Below are 6,955 nucleotides of genomic sequence, written 5' to 3'. Positions count from 1 at the left end.
TGTGTGTGTGTGTGTGTGTGTGTGTGTGTGTGTGTGTGTGTGTGTGTAGTGGTGGTGGTGGTGATGGTGGTGGGGCAGGTGTTGTTCGTTTATGTGACTGCGACCCTAGGGGATGGTACAGAGGCTGAGCAGCATGATACTCCTAGATTTGGTCACATCAACCAGAGCCTGTCCTATAGGGCAGCTCAGGGAGCTCTGGAGTCTATTTTGCATGTATAGTTTAGAAGGAGACTGTTCCATTCCATAGTTACCCTCATCCCCTAAGACTGAGCTGGGTCACAAGGGGAGGAGACTGAAAAAATTTTGAAACTCTTAGGCATTTCAGAAACTGTGATATTTCTTTAAAATGTACTGGACAATTTATCCATTTGTTCAACAGACATTTTAGAATCTGTCTTTACTAGGCATAGTAAGGGGCATTCAAAGCAAGATCTCTACTCAAGAGTAATATAAAATTTAGTTGGGGACACAGGTTAAGGCAAAGTAAGTTTAACTCTATCCATCTCATTTACTTTAGTCTCTCAAGTTACAAAATTAGGCGTTAACAACTGAGGGAATATTAAATCTTTCCCAATTAAAAAAACTTTCCCACCCTCAGTATATCACCAGGCAATTTAATGCCATGTTCTTGGTCTGACCTGGGATAGGCTGAATTCTGAGAGAGGTTTTATTGAGAAAGTGGAGAAACTGAACCTTTAAAAAAAAAAAATCTTTGTGGAATCCTTCAGTTGTAAAGATGATCCATACATGTAGCCCTAATATAGGTGCTAGCAGTGTTTTATGAATCATCTTATTTGAAAACAAAGCAGACAAGGGAGGGCCTGCATACTAAGGCACATGGAAGATGAGCCCTTTTGTACATGCTGTTCCTTCCAGAACGCTTTCCCTCTAGGTTGCTCCCTTTGTAACCCTTCTTCTGCGTCCCTGAATTCTACTCATTTTTCTGGTATTATTTCAGATATTACTTCCTCCGGAAGCATTCTCTGGACTCAATGCTGGGGCATGACTCTGTTTCCCCTAGCATCCTTTCGTAGCAGGTATCACACTGTATTGCAATAGTTTGATACTGACTGGTATTCTCTCTTGTTTAACATTATGTCCACACCCCGAGGCCGCCATATAATAGTTGTTGAGTAAACAAGTGTTCATTTAATGAATGATTCTCAGAGCAGAACCTCATTCTTCCTACAGTTGCTTCAATATCTTCTTCTTTTTTAAAAAAAAAATTAATTATTTTTGGCTGCACTGGGTCTTCGTTGCTGTCCACGAGGCGGGGCTACTCTTCATTGTGGTGCGTGGGCTTTTCATTGCGGTGGCTTCTCTTGTTGCGGAGCACAGGCTCTAGGCATGAGGGTAGCTGTGGTGCACGCGCTCAGTAGTTGTGGCTCACGGGCTCTAGCATGCAGGCTGTTGTGGCACACGGGCTTAGTTGCTCCGTGGCATGTGGGATCTTCCCGGACCAGGGCTCAAACCCGTGTCCCCTGCGTTGGCAGGCGGATTCTTAACCACTGTGCCACCAGGGAAGTCCCTCAATATCTTCTTGATGGGGATCTTTGAAGTTCTCAGTATGTGTCATTAGCATAATCAAAAGGAGGGAAATCAAAGACAAGGTGATTGCATTGCAAGTGGCTGCATGTAAATTTTTGGAGAAAACTCAACTCTTTTCTCCAAGGATCCCTGGTTCCTTTTAGTGAGGAAGTCTTCTTAGAGACCACAGTCTAGGTGCTAGGAGTGATTATTGCTAATGGGTTATTTTTCCTCTGGGCCTTTTCGCTGGATAGAGCTAGGACATATGTATATTTGAAAATAAAAAGAATCATGAATTTATACAGACGTTTCCAATTCAATTTTTGAAAAGTTTGTTTTAACGTCTTTAATCTTTTTACTTGCATTTTTCTTTTTCATTAAAAACTCCATTTCCTGATATCACTAACATAAAAATTTGCCTTATCCAATAAAATGTAAAAAACAGTTACAAAATAATAATATCAGTATTAGTTCTAATAAAAAGACTGTTGTGTGAAACTTGGGAATTTTTTCTAGCTCTATGTTTCCTTAGAATATATTCAAGCATGGAAGTACAGTCAAAATGCTGTGTTCTTAAGTCTCTGAAACACAGAAAAACATAGTTCTGTGTCACCAACTTGACTTACAGCTAGGTTTATTTATTTAATTATTTTTTCATTTTTAGGAATTTTTTTCTCTTTGGTTTAATGTTTTTAATACATAAATCATATGTATGGTTCCAAAACCAAAACTATGTAACAAAGTATAAGAGAGTCTTGCTTCTATACATGTCCCTTCTACTCTGAATTCTGCATGCCTTTATGGATTAACTTATCATTTTTCATGCAGTGGTTCTGTTGTTGTTATTGCAGTTATAAGCAAATACAGCTGTGTCTATCCTTACCTTTTAATTACCTAAGAGGTTGCACACTATGTACTGCAACTTTTCTCATTTACAGTATATCCTGAGACTAACAACATTAGTTTGTAGAGCTCTCCCTATTCCTTTTTATGGTGGCATTGTGTTATCTTGAGAAGATGTGTCATAATCTGTTTGGTCCCCTATAGATGCACATTTTGTTTGTTTTCCAACTTTTTGATATCACAAACAGTGCTCCAATGAATAATCTGTGTAGAGTCATTTCATAGTTTTGTTAGTGTCTTTGAGAATGCTGGGTCAAAAGGTAAATACATATGTACTTTTTCCAAATATTGCCAAATTTCTCTCCACCGGGGCTGTACCATTTTGAATTCCCATCAGTGATGTCTGAGAATGACTGTTTCTCCACAGTCTCATCAATATCATATGTTTTCAAATTTTGGAATTTTTGTCATCTTGATAGAAGAGAAATGGTATCTCAGTGTAGTTTAGATATATATTTCTTGTTCTGTGTTTAAGGGCCATTTTCATTTCTTCAACTAAATTGTCTACTCTTATCTTTTTCTAATTTTTCTATCTGGGCCTTTTTCTTTTCAATTTTAAGAACTTTTTATATAATAGGCATAATAGTTTTTTGTCAAGGATGTAAGTTGCAAGTGTTTTTTCTCTATTTGCAATTTATCTTTTTTTTTTTTTTTTTGTGGTACGCGGGCCTCTCAGTGCTGTGGCCTCTCCCGTTGCGGAGCACAGGCTCCGTCCAGATGCGCAGGCTCAGCAGCCATGGCTCACGGGCCCAGCCGCTCTGTGGCGTGTGGGATCCTCCCGGACCCGGGCATGAACCCATGTCCCCTGCATCGGCAGGCGGACTCTCGACCACTGCGCAACCAGGGAAGCCCTGTAATTTATCTTTTGACTCTGCTTATGGTTTTTGGGGGGACATGTAAAATGTTTTTATTTTTACATAGTCTGACTTATCAATCTGGGGTTTTAAGTTATCTGGACACAGAGAAAAGAGAAAGTACTTTATTCTATGTATTCCAAATGTCTTTTCACAGTTTTTGGTTTATTTTTTTGCCCTCTTAATGGTATCTTTTGATAGCTGTTCCTGATTGTAATGTACTAAAACTTACCAGTATTTCCCCTTCTGATTAGTGTCTTTGGAATTCAGTCTAAGGAAACATTCTACCTGGAAGCCATAAAGTTATTTTCTTATATTATCTTCAACAGTCCAGGAACTATTTATTGCTGTGCTGATCAAACTATGCTCTGAGGACCTGTGCTAATTCTGAACTGTTTTTTAACTGATCCATGATGAGATAAGTACAGAGATTGAGAGTATGCATTCAGAAACTTTTATGGTGATGTGACATTACATGGCGTGCAAGAGGACTCATCTTGCTGATAGTTCTGGTGTGACTGAACTCATGTGGTGAGTCAGGCATCTGAGATTTTGGATATTTTTAAAAACATGGCTCTTTTAAAAAATTAATTAATTAATTAATTAATTTATGGCTGCATCGTGTCTTAGTTGCTGTGCGCATGGGCTTTCTCTAGTTGCGGCGAGCTGGGGCTAATCTTCGTTGCGGTGTACAGGCTTCTCATCCCGGTGACTTTTTGTGCAGAGCACCGGCTCTAGGCACGCGGGCTCCAGTGATTGTGACATGTGGGCTCTAGAGCACAGGCTCAGTAGTTGTGGTGCACGGTCTTAGTTGCTCCGCGGCATGTAGAATATTCCTGGACCAGGGATTGAACCTGTGTCCCCTGCATTAGCAGGCGGATTCTTAACCACTGCACCACCAGGGAAGTCCAAAAACGTGGCTCTTTACTACAGAGAGTGTGAGATGTATTCTTCGAGAAGCTTTATTGCTTTGCTTTTCGCATTTATGTCTATGATCTCCCAAGGACTGTAGGGGTCCAATTTTATTTTTCCCATATGGGTACCCTGTTTTCCCAGAACTATTTATTGAAAAGGGTCACTCACTGCTTCCCTCATTGCTCTGCAATGGTCTATTTGTCAGGAGCCAAGAGTTCTGTTCTCTGTTTCATTTGTCATGTTTCTCTTTGCACCAGTACCACACTGTCATAATTCTATAAATAGCTTTAAAATAAGTATTGATATCTGGAAAAGGAAGTTCTGTAACCTTCTTTTTTTAGAAGTATCTTGGTATTTTTGGCCCTTTGAACTTTCTTAGAAATTTTAGAATCATATTGTCAAATTATGCATGTGCACACAGATACACACACACACACACGCACACACACACACACACAACCTGTTCAGATTTTGATTGGAATTGTGTTGCATTTATAGGTCTGTTTAGCCTTTCAATTTGTGGCTGGAGAGTGGTTGTGTGTGTGTGTGTGTGTGTGTGTATCTTACACATTGTTGTATTTATTCCTATCTTTTGGGTTACTCAGTGTTTTTGATAGTTTACTGAGTTGTACTTTTAAGTTTTGTGTACACTCCTAAATATATTGTTATGTTTTACAATAGTGATGGTTTTAAAACATGCATTTACAATAGGTCAAAAGTCCCAAATTTCTAAAATTAAATATAATACAACATAAGATACCATGGGATTTTAATTATATTTTCTAATCATCTATTGCTACTATGAGGGAAATTATTAATTTTTGTATGTTGAGCTTATATTAGGTCACCTTCTAAATTTTTATATTTAGCTCTTTTTTTAAAGAGAATGTTTTTAAAATGAGAATGTTTTTTTTAAAGAGAATGTTTCTTAAAGTGAGTGATCAGATAACCAGCACAGTTACTTCTGTTCTTTCTGACAGATACAGCCAGGACACTGTTGAATAGCAATAGTGACAGGCATTCATGTTTTCTTCCTGACGTTAGTAAGAAACGTTTGTTATGTTTCATTCACTAAGTGATGTTTATTGTAGTTTTCTGGTGGCTAAATTTTAAGTTATGGGAGCTTTCTTCTCTTCCTAGTTTGTTACTAGTTTTCCCCTCAACCTCCAAAGAATTTGTGTTCAAGTCTATCAAAATTTTTGTTTTAAACTAGGTGCTGGCAAACTATGGCCTAGAGGTCAAATACATTTTACCACTTTTTTGGGGGGGACCCGTCATCTAAAAATGGTTTTTGCATTTTTAAAAAGTTGGGCAAAAGAAGAATAAAACTATATGAAATTCAAAATTCAATATCCATAAATGACGTTTTATTGGAACACAGCCATACTCATTCGTTTACATGTTGTCTTGGCTACATTTATGCTTTCATGCTACAATGGCAGAGTTGAGCAATTGTGACAGAGGTAATGGCCTGCAAAGCCTAAAACATTTACTATCTAGCCCTTTACAGAAAAAGTTAGATAACCCCTGTTTTAGACCATCATGATGATCACTTTTATTCTCTTACCCTACTAAAGTATCAAATAGGATGCTTTCCTCCACAAGTAATAGAAATCATGACCCAAATTTTACTTACAGAATAAAAACATTCACATGTAGACAAGCTCTGGGCATGGCATAATCATTCTTCGTGTCTGTTTTTTTGGCTTTGCAGCCTATATTGGTTGTCTTTGTTCTTAAGTGTCCTCCCTGCCCAGATGGAATCTTTTAAATTTGATTTTCTTTGTCCCTAAAATAAGTAAAACTTCTCTGACAATACAAATAGGATTATTTGCCGACTGGTCCCTAGGGATTTTGTATATTGTTTTAACAAATGTAGTTTAAGTACATGTTAGTCTGATTTCCAATCATATGATCAGGTGTGTGGATACTATTGGTGCCATGTGCAATGGTGCTATCCTAGGTATCAATGACACCTACACTGAAATTTTTGAAAGGTAAGATATTGAATGTTAACCGTGGATGTCTCCAAACCTCTTTGTGTCTATGTGTATCTCCCTGATGTTTTCTGTTTTAAGGATCATTTTAGTGTCCGGGCTTCTTAGGAATAGTCATTCAATAGCCTTTCTGATACTGATGGCCCTGCGAATAAAAATGTCAACGCGGAAGGGTCTGAAGTGCTAGCCAAGTGTGGTGATGGCTGTGTTTCTTTGACGATGATGGCTGATATCTGGTCAGTTTCCTGGGATATAATCCTCATCTATCACAGAATAGGAAAGTGATAAAAGGGTAACTATATTTTCCCCACTGACTCTGAATGTGTCTGTCTTTCTGTATCCAGAGGGAATCGTTTCTTAAAAATTCTAGTTCCATGAAGATAAAAAATTTTAGTGCTGATAACAAAATAAATAAACCTTTTAACTAGAAGGACATGATTAATATTTTTAAAAAGAATATCGTACCATTTCAAATGCTCACCCATCAAGATTATTTCTGACTGGATCTTCCCTACTCTCTAGGGTAGAGTACCTGTTCATATGTGTGAAGTGTCAATCAAAATGTAAAGTTTTCATTGGAATTTATAAACAGGAACAACATTTCTTCTGAAAGAGGGAATACAATATATTCTAAATTAAAAGGCTCAAATCTAGAAAGATAAGCGAAGTTGAAAATAAAACAGCCAAAATGAGAGAATACTTATTAGAAGTATTATTAAATACTTATTAAAAGTATTTTTATACCAGCCTGAGTTTAAT

This window comes from Monodon monoceros, unplaced genomic scaffold, assembly GCF_005190385.1.
Source record: "Monodon monoceros isolate NGI ecotype Baffin Bay Population unplaced genomic scaffold, NGI_Narwhal_1 Super_Scaffold_7, whole genome shotgun sequence".
In the NCBI taxonomy this organism is placed as follows: Eukaryota; Metazoa; Chordata; class Mammalia; order Artiodactyla; family Monodontidae; genus Monodon; species Monodon monoceros.
This window is presented reverse-complemented; position numbering follows the sequence as displayed.